Genomic DNA, 15,815 nt, shown 5'->3' on the forward strand with positions numbered 1-15,815 from the left:
AAACACATTTATTTACAAAGTGAGAATTTGGGTTGAAAACTTCAACTGCTCTGTGGACAGACTGCAGCAAGCAGCGGTACCCACAGGTGGCTGAAGCACATCCATGAGAGACAATGAGAAACAGAGATGGGAATCCTGTTACTAGGACAAGTCAGACAACAGCATCCAGGATAATGATTTGTCGGTTGCATCCTGCACTAAATCCATCAATTCACCTGGCTTAATACCTCAGGTAATAGATTTAAGAATGATTAAAATTAATTGTAACAAAGGATTAAATGTGAAAAAATAAAAACTATCTCCATTTTTACTTTCAACCTCCATTCCCAAGTACACAGCTGGAGGAAAATACTGCAGTTGCAAGACCCAAAAGGGGAAGATATTGCTGCTTCTGTTACCCTGCTCAATAAAACATGTTCTTCCTCAGTGTACTGCATCTGACAGATAGGTGCCTAGAGCTACGCGTACTTCATCCTCTTTTCAAGACTCCCACTCCACACAGTTAGCCCACTGAACAAATCATGGCAGATGAGTGAAAGTCATGGGACAGGAAGAGCAGACCCACAGGAAACACTGCCCCAGCCTATCAGCCACTTAACAATGAAGGGAGCCTTCTTCCCAGTGCCCATCCTGCCCAGCCATCTCCACATGGAGAAGGACATCATGGTTCTGATCTCACTTTGCTACTGCTGCTAAGGCAATGAGACCTTCCTTATTTTCAGAGTGTCCCTCACTTCCTCAGCCAGGCTCATCTCACTCAGCCCAGTTTCAAAGTTTGGAGATTTGAAGGATGTAAAAGACTTTTACTCCCAAAGAAAATCAAAGGGAACAGGCTAGTGATCTCCCATGAACAATGTGCAGTGAGCAGCAACTACAGATACCGTATTGAACTTCTTGTCCATTTAAAAAAGACTAATGTTCCATCAAGGTAATAACTAGAGGTGGTTCCAAAAACAAACGAAATGGTAAAAGGTACTTTAGAGCACAAAGTCACTTTCCTCATTTTAATGCAAACCTGTACAAATATATCACTTACTTCTACTCAACTTCAGAAACAGCAAGGCCTGTAAGTACAAATCCTGCAAAATAAGCTCTTTGGTAATACCTTATATCCCTGTGACTATTTTCCGAAGTCTCTCATTGCTAATAGACTAACTTCAAGCATCGTTTTTCTCTTTCAGATTTGGTATGGTTTTACCTAATGTGAAATGCACTAACACATCAAATGATAAAAAAGACCCAATACCTTAATAAAGCAGAGCTGGTCTAACACTGTTTATTATTGGCACTCAGGTTACTGCATATATCCATCTCCAGCTAGCAGTCAAAGCCTGCGCTTCTGAAAGCACTACTCTTCAAGGAATATAAATATTTCCATAGGGCTATAATGAGATTATGGGTACCACACTGACAGCATTAACAACATATTCATTTCTACACAAACATACCTTAGGCATACACGATCAAAATCACTATTTTCCAGTTATATACATATGAAACATTCCAGCAGATGAGGCACTGATTTTTCTAACATATTCTGCTCTTACCATCCCATAGACCCACTGCACTCTAGAATCACAAAACAGCTTTGATTGGAAGGGACCTTAAAGCCCACCCAGTTCCAACCCTCTGCCGAGTGCAGCACTGTCTCCCACCAGCTCAGGCTGCCCAGGGCCACATCCAATCTGACCTTGAAGACCTCCATGGATGAGGCACCCACAGCTTTTCTGGGCATCTGTCCTCTTAACATCTAATCTGGATCACCCCTTCTTAGTTTTGACCCATTCTCCCTTGCTCTATCACTATCAGAACACAATTCTTGGTTGGAAAAGAAAAGTTTCTCTTTCACTTAATGAATGATGTAGAGATTTAATTACGGAGCAACAGAGCAGAGATGAGGACAGCTCAGAGGCACGGAGCAGATGCACAATGCAGGCATCTCCTTTCAAACAGCAACTATAAACTTTTTAAGTCAAGAAACTTTCTGGCAAATATGAACGTAAAATCTCAAGAACAATCCGAAGTGTGCTGGATTTCCTGCAGCAATTGGCTTGTTAAGGTTAAAATGTTTATAGCAGGAAAGATGACAATTGTTTTTAGACAGCGCTCCATAAATGTTGCTTCAATTTGTTGTCTTTGTTTACCAAGAAAAAAAAAGAAAAAAAAAAAAGAAAAAAAAAAAAAAAAAAAAGAGATGGTTTGGAAAGAAAGGAAAGGAAAAAAGACAAAGTAGCTTATTCCTTTTTGTTAAAGGATTTTAAGTTTAAATTATCACCAGTTCTAGCTTCATGAGTGTCTTTTTTTTTCTGGAGATGCTTGTATAGACCATCACAGCTCTTTTAGAAGGTAAGAAGATGCACACGTTAATAGCTATGGGGTGCAGTATCTCAGTTTCTCTGGGAGCAGGTGATATATTCACCACCAAAGACATGCTGTCACAACATTTCTTTCTTGTTATGTCTTACATTGTTTACAAATAATGACAAATAAACACCTGAAGCAGAAAGTAAGTATATCAGTCCCTTGAAGCTGAGCTGCCTGCCTATAGCAAGCACGTTATTCGGCTAGGGAATTTCTACATTTCTTTAGCTATAACTAACCATTACTCACTCCCTCATGTCACAGAGGTCATGAAGATAGAGATAATTACTTCACGAAAGCCTCTTTAAGAAGGCAGAAGGCATAAATTAACTGAACACCTCTTTAAGAGGCTTCTGGTTGGTCTTCTGAAGCAAAGAGAAATACACGGCACCCTGAGCAACCAGCCTCCACAGCCAGGTCCTCCTGGTCCAAACTGAACTGCTGGGAAACAGCTTTTTTGCATCACAGCTCTACATCAGGAGAAGCAGCTTCAGAAACAAAATCCTGGTGAATGTTTACAAAGCGTTATTCCAGTCAGTAGCAAACATTCAAAGAAACCGGTGCCTGCCAGCTGTGATTTAAACATCCCAAATACTTTTCCTTTTGAATACACTGTTACAAATAACAAAGCATGCATACCTGCTGTGCCATATAAAGTTTGTTAATACATAAATACCCTGGTTTTAAAGAGTATCTACTCCGGAAGTTAATGAGCCAGACAGTTAGAGAACAAACAACTTGATTTTGCATTGGTCTGGGCAGTCAGGAAGGCATCCTCATAGGGAGATGCAGAGAAAAGAGTGAAAAGCTGACACCAAAATAGCTCCTGTTCTCAACACCTTCCTGACACTGCTGAGACAACCTCATCCCTCCGACGCATGGTGGCAGCCAGCCAGAGGGCTGGTGACTTCATGCACAAGTTTATCTGGGCTCCGGAGTCTGACACAGACAAGGGCACCAACTTTAAACTCTCAACAGTCAGCTTCAGTATTCCAATGTCATCACATGAAGAGCTACGTTAAGAGTTTTTTTTGTGTGTTTCTGTTTCTAAATACTTTATGCTTGCTTCCCCATCTTCCAAACAGCTTTAACTGTAAAATGTGCTCATTTAATATGCATGCCTTTTATAGGAAAAGTTGTCATCAATGGATGTGCAGGTCAAGAATGATGAGAACTTAAACGAGTGCGGTGGTAAATACAGTGAAAGTCTCAGAACCACAGGGGAAAAACTGGCATGCCCATCTTGTTTCATTCTACTGCTGAAGGCAGTTCTGACGATAAACAAGGCTCTGGGCCAAAATTTAGCCTTTGATAACAATACAAACATATATATCTATATGTGTGTGTGTGTGTGTGTGTGCAAGGAAAGGATATACTGCAGTCTACAAGGCAGGGTGGCTTTAGTTTCATTTTGAAAGCCACTGAAAATAAAACCCGTGATTGAAACAAAGAATCCACCCAGACATGAAGGCTACAGCATCTCTGCCGTAAGAACAATAGCATATACTCCTCATCTCTTTCCCTTTCCATGAGAGAAGCACCAGGATAGTCATTACTCTGATCAAATTAAAGAACGCTTGGCAAAATTATCCTTTAAACTAATCACCGTTAGGAGATTTCCCTTCGTGTACCAATAGGCATAAATGCTCTAATTCAATTGCTAGCAGAACGCATTCCAATAAAAGAAATATCTACCAGCATTACAAAAGGCTACAGGAAAATTACTCACATGCACAGGCTCGAGATTTCAAACGAAAGAAATATTTCTGCATAAACACACCCTATCTTTCTACTAAATCCACTCTAACGATGTGTTCGATACTCTGACGGCTCTCCCACCCACAGGACACACGATATTAATGAAAGTAAGATCAAATTAAACAGATGACATGATTAACAGTATTCATTTCATGCACGACTGTGTTTTACCGGAGAGATAAAGACTTGAAAGTAATTACCACGAAGTCAAACTCCTCCACCGACCCTCTCTGCTGGCGGCTAGCAGTCCTCAAGTACTGATGTTTGGTAACAAAGAGCAATGCCTTTCATCTGCGGGCTCTCACGCTACGAGCTGAGCACCTCCAGCGCTCCGTGAGCGCAGTACCTCTGTATCTATGTCTGTAATGCAGCACGCAGATTACTGGGGAAACCTATCAAACCGGCAGGCAGCAGTTCAGCCTGCCAATAAGAGCCGGGCACATGCAGGATCCGGCACATGCTCGCTGCGGCTCCCACCCTGTCACCGCTGCTTAGCGGCTGCTCAGCTAATTATAGCTGCCTGCCGGAGCGCCCAGCCACCGCGGGCACGTCACACCTCCCAGCCAAAGGATCGGCACCTGGGGCTGGGAACGGGCTGGATGCGGGAAGGAAAAATGCCTGTTTTTGTTGCTTTGGCTCCAGGAAAATGATCAGCCTATGAGGAGTGGGGGGTCTCAGCCTCTGAAAAAAGGATGCTTTTAGGAGAGCGCTTGCAGAGCTGACCACCTGCCGGCTGCTGGGTCTATCAGGGTGAGACAACATAACCTAGCAGTTTACTTTGTCAGTGAGAATTCTTGTTTTGAACGTACACACTTGCAGTGCAATTACTGCTAGCCCACGGATTTATTTACAGTAGTTCACAACTCACAACGCAGACCTCTGAGGCACTCAGTGCACGCGTTCAGCACACAGCAGCCCCACAGACATTAACAGGACCACCTCTCTCCTGCACATCTTCATTCATGCAAACACTCAGCTACCCTGAGGGCTTCTGTGTGCACTAGCACATGACATCCTAAGCTTTCACAAGGTGGTGGTGGAAATGCCAATGACATTTTTACCATTAGACAAAACAAATGGACTCATTTGGAAAATGCTTTCCACGAGCAAACACTCCTTAGAAATATGGGGAACTTAAGGAGATGTTTATAAGATGAAAGTAAGGTCTAAATGCACAAAACTAAGGGACACTGCGATCTAAGAGACCACAGTATACTAGAAAGATGCTGACAGGTCCTATAGAGTAACAGCTAAATAATAACAAACAAACAAGCATTGTAATGTGTTGCTCCTGAACAGCGTATAGTTCAATGAATCTCCCCTCCAACTAACACAAAACAAAATTCTGAAGCCTCCTATTGCCATACGGTTCCCATACTCATGTATTCCACAGCAGCCATACGGTTGCCAAAAGTGACTGGCAAGATGGACAGTCCAAAACAAGGTGTATGTAACCTTACAATATGCTGTTAAGATGTTACACATACCCATAAACATAGTTTCTATGTGTTCATGCTAGCATTTCTTCCACTTCTTTACTCTTATCACCAGAACCACACAGCATCGGGCACTAAGTACATGATATTAAATGTTGTTCATGAACACTTATCTATCATATTTACTTCAGTACTAAAATTATGTTTGCTACTACATAAAACGTTACCAACTGAATAAGGCTCCCATGTGTTAGCAGCACAAGGCCACATTTATTGATAATATGCAAATAGCTTTCTTAATCTGCCAGTGGAAATTGCTCATAAAAAGTCACTCCGTGCTAGAAGCAGACTTCATTTCTATAAGAAAAGCATTCTCAAAGCTCTATATGGATAGAAATAAAAATGAAATGCAGGAAGAGTGACATTTCGCCCCTTGAGTCAACTTTCAGTCAACATTAAGTTTCGTACTGCAATAAACTAAGGGGGTTATTTTATTAAGTCTTCCTTTTCAGATTACATTATCTAAGGAGCTCATCAATTTTTACACACCACTTCTTTAAAACTCAGTAGAATATTCCAAGTTTCTCAGCAGTGTGATTTGAATCTAGACAACTGTGTATTTCATAAATAAGAGCGAGGATGCTTACAGACAGGTTAAAAACAGAAAGAGAACTGAAGAGAGAGAATCCTGGTGAAGAAGATTCTCATTTCTTTGATGATCAGATACTTTTAACCAACATTTTGCCAAAGGCTGGAGCAGGAATAAAGCCAATAGACTTGACCCTGGTGCTCTGATCCAGCTGTTGGAAATACTCATGTTTGGTAAGCACAGAGGGACAGACACAAAGACTAAGACCTTCTTTTCATCTAATCCACATTCACAGACCCCCAAGACACCAATAGCAAGTGACAAAGAGATCTCCTTAATTTTAGATAGTCTGCAGGGAAAAGAAGCTGTGGATAAGAGCACCGTGGGTCTGACGTTTGGGAGCTGGTGGCAGCTTGCAAGGCATCCTGCTAAAATCCCAGCTGGGCACAAGGCAGAGCTTTGCCAGCCTCCTCTCTGCCTGTGATGACCACACACAAGAGTCTGGATCAGGCACAGGACCTGGGAAAGGGTTTGGCTGCATCTACACATGCCAACAACAGAGACTGGGAAAGGTTTCCTGAGGATAGAGGAGCTTCTCAGCCCAAGCACATCTCTGCTGGAAGTGAACAAGTTGTGAAAGGTAGGCGAGTTGGCCAATATTCGGCAGACTTTCATAGAAAGCATAAGCCTGTCCCTGGCACAGGGGATCCATCTGGGCTGAACTTCGAGTTCCTGTTCCTTCACATGAAAACAGAAGGGCTCCACAACGTTTTTAGAAATGAAAAGTAAGGTAGGCTTTTCTTCTAGCCATGATCTTGACAGAACTGTTTCAATCAACATTTTCCACAACCATATGGTTCGAGGCAGATGCCCATCACAGAGGGGAAGAAAAACAGAAAACCTATGGCTATGATGACTTCATGTGAAACTGAAAACAAATCCTATTCTGAAAATTGCCTAGCTATCGTGTTAATACATCTTACACTTCATTTAAGCACATCTAAATGAGTTAACAAACAGATGGCTATTGGAGGAACAAATAACTTTTTCCTATATTACTTTTATAAGTACTTACATATCCTATGGTTTTAATTCAAAAATATTAAAAAATCAATAGACTTCTGATATGTCTTACAACTAAACAGGTTTCACACTGGCTAGCAGTTGATGTTTGACTTGAAAAAACATCAAATATTGTTTAGAAACTGCTACAGCATTTACTTAAATAGGTTTTGCAAAAATATAGCAAACATATGGAAAGAAAAATGAGTTGAATAAAAGGGCTGTTGAAGCAGCATGCTGCATTTCTAAAGGCAATAGCACATACATTTCCAAGCTGTAGTCTTAAGAGGTTGAACTGAACCAATTACTCTAATGAATATTTTACTTGGCTCAATGCATTCATTTGACTTTCAGAAGAAAGCAAGATAAACTATCCCATGGCTTTGTATACAAAACAGGAAAAGAAGAAAAAAAAACAAACCGTTGAGATTGATGTAGGTTTGGTACTTTTCCCATTTACTCAGATTAAATATGAAGGGGCAATTTTTCACAATTTTTTCTATATTTCAATTTTGCTTCCCCTGAAGATTTATCTAGTGCTATTTTCATTTCCTTGTGAAAACTGCCTTTAACTTCCCAGCAGTTATTGGGTGTGCTCTCTCCCTGCCCAGCAAGTGCTTGGTGAACTCCTGGAAGTCTGTAAATTGGTGGTCAATGTAACACAAGCCCATCATCATTCATGGAGGGAAATAAAACACACTCCTTAGCGTTTACCAAGCCAACCTTCTCAGGAAGTCACAACTGCCAGGCTTCAAGGTTGGCACTCAGCACAGTAAAAGAAACAACAGAACTTCTATCCATTTTATAGAGCACGGGCATTTCTCGAAGTGATGCTAGTTTGAGTATGCCAAGAAAACAGTTACCTGTACATGCATGTACACATGAATGTTACTGATCGCATTTCAAAATGAGTAAGTTAACATCCAAATTTAGGATTCATTTCAAATATACTAATTACAAGCATATATGTTCCAGACACTGCTCCTCCTGGTACTTAACAGGCAGAGAAGTCTCAATATTAAAGCCAGAGAATCTCTGCAGGACATCACTAAGACAGTTCTAAGCCCAAATTTTATTATTAAATACCATTCATATTTTATTTTCTTTCCCTGTGTTTTAAGAAAAATTGAACAAGAAATCCCCACACTCCATTGTCATTACTTGTTCCTGCAGGCATACACATCGGCAGACTTTTCACTGAGAAGCCAAGTGACCAAAAGAAAGACATCAATCTGCCATTACCACCTTCAAGAACCAGGAGAGTAGCAGTCAAGCTGCCAGTAAGATGTGTTTAATTCCACCCACAATGGATCCTTCAAGTAAACACAGCAAAGAAGGATCCAAAGCCTGTTGGAGATTCACTACTCTGAGTACTTATACTTTGCTCACAAAGAAAGATATTGCACAGCTGTTAGCATCATTCTGGTTGCATCCTAAAAGAGCACAGCCATGTCAAATTTAAATGACGGGTTACTTTGAAGACTTCATATCACCCCAAAATATGTTCTCTGTCACATACACCATTCTGACATCTCCATCCCAATAGCAAAACTTTCACTTCTACCCAAGTTCTCACTCTTCCTTCACTGCAATGTTTTCTTGTATGATGATACAAGATATCATGTATGATGACGATACACAGAAAAGGACCACACTGCTCAACAGTAACATGGTAAGCAAGAAAACAGCCCTAAGCATTGGATCCAGGTTCTGAGCAACCTACAATATGCACATGACTTACATAAACCATTGATTGTGACCCCAGTGATCAAGACCTCAGTGAGTCAAAGCTGGTAAAAATATATTAGTGAAAGCAGAGGTTGCTTCTCTTAACAGTCAGGTGAGGGGAGATACATTTGCATACCATAACAAACAGGTTTAAAAAAATAGATAAATTTGATGGACGGAAGATTCTCAGGCCATAACATGAGGAATAAGGGTAGCAAAAGTCAACTGCTCACAAGGACATGGGAAGTTAAATATACATTGGAACAGGCCACAAGGGGGCTTCGTAAGTGGAGATGCATTTTTTGTACTTAATGTAGTGGAAAATAGGGATCCCAAGAGCATCGCTAAAGTCAGAAAGCTGACAGACAAGTACAGGCCTGTTCCTGAATTTTCCTCAGTGGAACAGCAGATAAAGAAAAAGAGAGGAAAAAAAAAAAAGCTTGCACTATGGCAAGTACACTTCCAGTACCTCCACATCATTAATCTTCATCACCACTGCTGGCACTTCCTTCCCCTTTTCTATTTACGTCTTTTTCCCTAGGACCACCTTACTGCAATCTGTGATAAAACCTTATGCTGCTTATATCTAACCAAGACATCTATATTGGCCCAGGACAACTCTAAATGCAAGCTTCCCATTAGAGGACAGGTGTAATTTTTCAAAAATGCTCTGCTGCAAACAGTGCAATAGCTGAAGAACGAGACGTAGCATTCCTTGCTTTGAAGGAAAAACTGTCAGACTTGCTCACTTCTGTAATTAAGAACGTTGTTTCCAATTCTGGTTAGAAAGTGCAGCTCTGTGGCTTTCTTTGATCTTCTCTGATGACAATGAAGACCTAGTAGGCTCTCCAAAGCCCTTTTCATTAAATTTGTTTCATTCTTCAAAGAATGTTTTCCACTCTCTCACATCTCTTTACACGAGAAGGTGTTTATGTCGAGCTGCAAGACACAACTAGAAAGCAAGTCAAGGTGCAACTGTCAGAACACGAAATGGTTCTTTGCAGATGCTAACGCATGCAGGCTTGAAAACCGCCCAGAAATGGCAAAGCTTGGAGACTTCAAGTCTCCAGCCCACACCCATAATCGCAAGCCTCAGAGCAACTCTCTGATCTCATTACTGTACGCAAGGGCTGAAGACATTCAGCACAATTAATCCCAGAAGAAAACTTGCTTTGCATGCAATGACTTCGGTTATCATTTCAAAGGTAACAAGTTTGAAGACGGGTTACTAAACTTCAAGACTTTTTACCTAAGTGTAAAATAAATTTAGATTTTAATCTTAGAAATAGTGTTAAATTAATGACTAGAAATTGTATGCACATACAGCCAGCAACTATGACTCGCTGTACCAGAACCCAGTCTCACAATCTTCTTACAAGAAACCAGAAGCATTTTGCTGGCATGGATGAAATGCTTCTCCAGGAAGAGAGGCTTAATTATTTAATGGAGCAAGCCAAAAGCCCTTGAATGAATAACTCTTCAGGACTTATTCCTTAACAAGAGTGTACTTAACACCTTGGGCAGCTTGTAGACCTGGCAGCTGACATTTGTGGGGCAGATAAGATACCAGACCCTGCTTCCAGGACTGCTTGTGGCTTTTAGCCAATGCTCCAATGTAAAACAAGCAATGAACTCACATAGCCAGGGTCATGTAAAATCAGTATAAATGCAGATTAGTTCTCAACCCTTAAGTCCAGAGACTCACACCCCTTGTTCTCTCCCTGATCACTTGAAGCATGGTGCTTCCCCTAAAACAAGAGGGAAGTGAAGACCCTACTACAACTAACAGGGAAGCCAGGGAGTAGCAAATGCACATCAGAGGACCCGTGCCACATCCCAAGGACAAATCACTTACTGGCCTTCTTTCTCCAATGCTTCCTGGCCAGAACAGCAGGCCTTTTCTTTACCTTCCCCTCCTAGGCCTTAGGAGCAAAAAACTGTTGCTCAGTTTCCCTGTAGTATATGTCAATATGGAATAAAGTGACCAGCTGTAATATTACTGCTGTCAATAACCAGGAAAACAAAACAAAAACACCATGACAGTACACAATCCTTGTGTCAGTGGCACTGCAACTTATCAGTGATGACTTCACATTGTTTTAGTGGGCACTGAATTTCTGTCAACATACGACCAGGAATAATGCAGTTTAACACTCACAGGTCTGAACCTAGTTTTCATGAAACAAGTATGTTGCATCTTTTCCAATACTATACGTTGTGAAGGATTACACTGGTTTAACTTGATGGTTCTTTTTCCTGCATCCTCAAGCAGATGATATCTCAGGGTTGAATTTAAGGGTCCCAAATATGCCAGAGGTGGAAAGGGAAGTCCCTCAATAACAAGAAATACTGGTGATAGGTGGATGGTTAGACTGGGTGATTTTGGAGGTCTTTTCCAACTTTGGTGATTTTAAGATTCCGTGTTACTAATTGATGACTTTTTTATTTTATTTTTTGTAACTACACATAATCCCTGTAGAAATTTGGTACAAAACCTTCAGAAAGTAAGGCCAAAAGGTAAGCAGTTAAAATTAAGTGAAGTGAGAACCAGAGCTTTCAGTCATTCTCAAACATGCATCTCCTACTACAGCCAGTCTTCTGCTATACAAACAAGAAAGTCTCTCCTTGCTCTCCAAACATCCCTTTTAATCAGGGTGTAAGAAAGAAACTGCTTCAAAGCTAATCAGCAAATTAAACAGACATTGATATTTTCAAAACAAATTCCAGCTGTATGTAGTCAAAACATAAGCAACATAACCACAGTAAAAGGGCTGCCAGAGAAGGAAAACATTAGGAAATTTCAAAGTTGCATAAGTGTTTAACATTTACTTCACTGTACACGATGTTCACACTTTATAACAGAAACTGATGTATGACACAAAAAGAAACCCCTAATTTCTAAACTCAGCTGCATTGCCACATGCACTCCCCCCATACACCATACACTAGCATAAATATTCATGGTCAGCAGGACCAAAAGGAAGCAATGTAAATAACCCTGTGCACAGGACTGAATTTTCACACTGATCAGCCCAGCACATGTCATAGTGCAAAATCTTAACCATTTGTCTCATTTAAAGTGTTCAAGTTATTCTGAGTACTTACAACCACACCATTTATATAATTCGTTTTTAATGAAGCAGATACGGAATTGAAATAGCTCTGAAATATTGATGCAGAGAAGAATTTAGATGGCTCATTTTCTCTTTGGGTACTTAGAATATAGTCATCTTGAGGTAAATTAGTGTAGTACTTCAGCAAACAGTAGCTTCTACTACTATTGCTTTGTATCTCATCAGTACAGTGTGATGAAACAACCACATCAGATCTATGAATATATATATATTTCTAAATCTATTTTGCAATTTAGGGCTGAAAAGCACCTGGATTCAGATGCCTCTCTTCTCATTCAGACTGTGTGATTTAAATTAACTTTTACAGATCTGAGCATGCATGAAGGGGAGGCCTTAAGATTATCTTTCACTTCTAGCAGTAATGAGATTTTTTTGGCTCTGTATACACACTTCAGCACCTAAGACTATCAGAAGAGAACTCTTGGAATAAGATCAGAGACACCTTCAAGTCTTCCCAATGATATCATATATTAGGGTATCTCTTGTCAAATAAATAAAATACAAGAGCAGAAAGTATCAAACCATGCTATGTGGGGACACATAAGATGAACTGGTGTTTAAAAAATAAATAAATAAAAAAGCCTAAGATCTGTAGAAACTGCTGGTGGTGATGCATGGATGCACTTGAGAAGTTTGTTGTGTCTGAAAAGCCCAGAACAACAAAACAAAAGGAAAATGATAAAAGCATACGCCTAGAAGAAGAGAGCAACTAAATCCACACCTAAGAGGTATCAGGAGACAGAACTATAGAAAACAAAGCATGCCTTCTAGCTGGCAGTGCCTCTTTACTCACTTCATCAGCTTGTAAAGCCTGTGGAAGCAGATCTGCAGAGCTTGTGAGGAAAAACAAAATACATTATTTGCACGTTGCTACTACAGCTCTCAGGAGAACTTACCCACGACTACTTTACCAACACAATTATCCATACAAGATCCTTCCCAGAAGCAGCAAAAGCACCAGCTCATATTTAATCTGCAAGCCAGCACTTCCATCTGTTAAGTTAAAAAGGCAGGCACCCCAACCCATAGTTAAGGACTGCGACTGCTGTCTGTGACATACAACGCTTCCACAGCAAAGGAGGAAAGTAATTTGGATGTTTTTGATCTCTGCTTTACAGACTAAAACCATGTTAATAAATTAACTGGTCCCCATTTTCTCTGGGAGCTTCACGCCATTGTGCATTTCTTAAGGCTTACAGAGTGCAATTCAAACACGGGACCAACATCTCATGCCTCAGCAATGGCCTACCAGCAGAATGAAGGTACTCCTGGAGCTGGTCCATATCAGGGACACTGCTAGCAGGACAGAAACCTTAGCAGAGGAAAGATACCACTCTCTAATGAAGATATTACGTCTAACTTAACCTCATCTTTCATCAGGTAACACTAAGTATTTTATGTTTGAAGGTACTGCGAAAGAAGTTTAAGAACCCATTCTCTACATCCCTTGACTATCAGCAGAAATGGGAGGAGCCTTTGAAGAGCCTGCAGTGGCTATACTCATGAGAACACTTAGGAATGCTTCCCAGGTTGTTTGGGGTTTTTGTTTTTCTAAACATTAACGAAACTTACTGTAGCTTCCAACTGAGAAAACAAAGATAGAAACAAGGATAAGAAGCTAGAACAAAGCTAAATATAGGTATAGTTACCTGATGCTTCAGATAACTGGTGAGTCATTCGATTACTTGCACTGGAATTAAAGCATTTGAAAATTAAAAGGTGCACTATCTATCTATGAGTGGAAGACTACATCACATGCACATCCAGCCTTCACCTTACAGATCATAATGCTTCCCAAGATTACCCATATTTTATGTTACAAGATGAATTCATTTTGTACTTTATACGAAGTTCTTTAACACTAGGAATACATCAAAACATTAAGCTAAAGAGATGTGAAGCAATCACCATTCAGGCCACTCCATAAACACTTTTTTCTGCTTCCCTTAACACTGAAATTTAAAACCCTGCCTATGACTACAATAGGTGAGTAAGAGCACTAACTTGGCAAGGACCACAAGCAATCATTCAAGAAAAATGTGATCTAATACTTGTAATTTTAAACTATCTTGTAATCTGTCTTACAAAATAAAGAAAGAATTTATTTACATGAGTTGATATTCTCATTACAGGCTGCCTATCACAGCAAAAACTCAAGTGAATGAGCATTGCAGAAGAATGTGCTGTTATAGAAGCGCTATCAAGATGTAACTGAAAGAGTCACAAAGAGTGGTATATATACATTTATTTGGACTTATCTATTCTTACTAATATAGCACACAAAGAAGGAAGAGACAATTCAGATATCAAAAAGCTCTACAGAGGACTAAATCCTACCAGAGTACTCCACAGGTAACGAAGCTTCATCTAGAATTGATGCAAAGACACGGAGCTTAGCTATCAGAATAACCAAGTTTCAGTGCCAAGCAATTCTGGGTAGAGATAACTTAAATCACACTGATGTGACTGAATAGTTTTTGGCTGAGGTCACATACCTAAGGCTTGCTGTCTGCTTGAACAGTTCACCACAGAGCCTTTCTTATCACATACTGTTTGTGTGACACATGAGAAAATACTTTCACTCCTCTGAAAGCTTACAGCTCCTAATCTAATTTAGAAATTGTGGCTGCAGCAGGCAGCAGCATTAAGAGCCATTTTGTATTTTTAAACACTATTAAACAGATCTATGTATAAATTTGTCTCTTCTGTGGAAATACTTTATAGATCAGAAAATTATTTTCAAGATGTTGGCATGTACAAATCAGGAAAGGCTGATTTAGGCAGCAGATTATGAATTTATTTAGCATAAGCATTTATGCTTATTAAATCCATTAAGAACCCTGTTATTAAGGAGTTTATTAACTGCTGCGATAACAAGCTCTTTTAACTCAGGGACGATGGTGTAAAATAAAGTCAACCACCAATGAATTCAATGAAAAAATGATTTTCTATTCTTTGTACACCTCAGAATTCATATAAATCGGAGAGCCCAGCACTACTATCTTGGGAAAATAATTAATTCTTTTCATTCAATGCTCTGCATGCAACTCAAAAAACTTCCAAATAAACAAACTGAGATGAAGCAAACTATTTCAACAGGCACGAGTGGAAATATTTTTATCATGCAGCAGGTAATTCTGGATGACTTACCATAATAACCACCATGACATCAGCAACCCTATGGAAGGATCAAGCCAATCTCAAGAAGCCTGTTTGGTGGAACAACAGTACTTCTGGCTAACTGGGTGTTCAGGCTCACAGGACACATAAAAGGAACTTCCTTTCATCACAGGGAGCTCTTTTCAGGCCAGAGAGCAAGAAACCACAGTTCTCTGAATGACTCAACACCCCACACTGCTACAAGTCAGCACTGACCAGGGCTAAGTGTAAAATCCATGGCAGGCATTTAATGCTTGAGATTAGCAGTCAATCAATAAACGTGATCTACTGGCCCCATTGTTACTTCATTATTTATTTTTACATCATGTCCTTCATGCAACTGAATCTTTGTTCACAATTTTAAGTTGAAATTTTTTAAGTTTTAAAAATTTCAGAGTTCAGAATTTCATTTCTTTTATGGCTCTTTCAGGGAAGTAATAAAATGATACTCCTAGTAATTTAATAGTGTATTTCTGCAATTAGTGTACCTGACAAGTTCAGCATCTCTGAAAATGTGTCCACTAAAGAAACAGAAGGAACTTCTTGTTTGTTCATTTATTAGGGAAATGCAGAAAATCAGTGCCTCTC

The 15,815-nt window shown here is 39.9% G+C and overlaps 1 protein-coding gene across 2 annotated transcripts in view; it reads right to left on the minus strand.

Moving 5' to 3' along the window:
• Positions 1-15,815, minus strand: part of FAM110B (family with sequence similarity 110 member B) — a 101,086-nt gene that overhangs the window by 48,812 nt on the left and 36,459 nt on the right. The window contains exon 1 of one of the 2 annotated variants that reach the window (XM_072329922.1): positions 4,320-4,553. The exons of the other annotated variant lie outside the window; for it this stretch is intronic. The gene's annotated coding sequence lies outside the window, so the exon portion shown is untranslated. Of the gene's footprint in view, positions 1-4,319; positions 4,554-15,815 lie in introns of those variants that run through there. 2 annotated transcript variants of the gene reach the window in all.

This window comes from Excalfactoria chinensis, chromosome 2 (genome assembly GCF_039878825.1).
Source record: "Excalfactoria chinensis isolate bCotChi1 chromosome 2, bCotChi1.hap2, whole genome shotgun sequence".
In the NCBI taxonomy this organism is placed as follows: domain Eukaryota; kingdom Metazoa; phylum Chordata; class Aves; order Galliformes; family Phasianidae; genus Excalfactoria; species Excalfactoria chinensis.